The sequence below is a fragment of the Ochotona princeps genome, chromosome 20 (assembly GCF_030435755.1).
Source record: "Ochotona princeps isolate mOchPri1 chromosome 20, mOchPri1.hap1, whole genome shotgun sequence".
Lineage (NCBI taxonomy): Eukaryota > Metazoa > Chordata > Mammalia > Lagomorpha > Ochotonidae > Ochotona > Ochotona princeps.
In genome coordinates, this window is record NC_080851.1 from 2,116,091 (window position 1) to 2,117,623 (window position 1,533).

Sequence of the window (1,533 nt, forward strand, 5' to 3'; positions counted from 1 at the left end):
TAAATAAAAATCAATGCCTCATTCCTGTAGGGATTTCAAAGATTAGTGCCAGCATCAAGAACTTGAATGATACAGGAGTGATGATTCCTAGCACATCATCCTTCGGTTTTCCTATTTGGTCCGTGGGGAAGACAGATGTAGCTTGGAGAATGACAGTGGATCATGATAAGATTAACCAAGGGGTGGCTCCAATCGCAGCTGCCATACCAGATGTGGTTTTGTTGCTTTAGTAAATTGGCACATTTCTTGAGACCTGGCCTGCAGCTATTGGCTCTGGAAAATTCCTTTTTTTTTTTTTTTTTTTTTGTTTTCATACTTATCCATAAGACTCAAAGTGTTTGCTTTCATCTGACATGACCAGTACCTTGCTTTTACTGTCACACCTCAGGGCCATATCAACTCTCCAACTCTATGAAACAATTTAGTTTGCAGCAATCTTGATCATTCCTTTCGACAAGCTATCACAATAATCCATTGAATTGATGGTATTATGTAGATTGGACTAAATGAATTCTGACTTGTTAGTATGATAATAGCATATCAGAGAGTGGGAAATAAAACCAACTGAGATGCAATTATTTCAATGTAATTTCTGGGGGTTCACAGTGTGGAGCAGTTTGAACTGTCCCTTGTAAGGTGAAAGATAAGTTGCTGCCTTTGGCCACTTCTACCTCCATGAGAGAGACACAAGGTCTGGTGAACTTATTTGGATTTTGGAGACAGCACTTCTTTTGAGTGTGTTACTACGCCATGTTGCCCAAGTGACCCAAGAAGCTGCTACATTTTATGAAGGCCCAGAATAGAAGTCTCAGCAACCTGAGGGCTCAGATAGAGCAAAGAGTCAGAAATAATGTAATTTCCCTTGACACCTCTTTTGGAATTGGCCTATCCATCTTTTTCTGTCCTTGGAGTACAAGGCCCAGATTCTCAGGCTTCTGGTCTGGGACAGAGCTGTGAAAGTTGTTTTCCTGGTTACCAAACTTGTAGATAATGGTATCATGGGACATTTTAGCCTCCAAAATCATGTGAGCCAATCCCTCCTATACACCTCCTTTCATATTTGCAACAGTCATGTGCCAAACAATGATGTGACAGTCAGTGGTGGGCCACAGGCACAGTGGTGGCTCCATTAGGTTATAGCAGAGACAGACAATTTCTATCACCTAGCAACGTCACAGCCATCACAACATACTCAGGCAATGCACTACTTAACACGTGTGTGGTGATGCTTGTGTAAACAAACCTACTGTGCTATTAGCTATGCAGAGCACACACAGTTATGCACAGTATGTAATGCTGTGTAACATAAAGTATGTTATACTATGTTTTTATTTCACTTGAGAGTGCACTCCTACTTATAAAAACGCTACTTCAGAGCAGTATGCCCTGTTAGGCAACAGCAGCCTCACAATTTCCAGTTTACGAAGTATCCTGATTGCATCAAAAGGCCACATCGAGTGATTGATTACTCCATGCCATCCAGACTTGTGTCAGCCACTCTGTGATACTGGCACAACAACTGCCTAACAATGT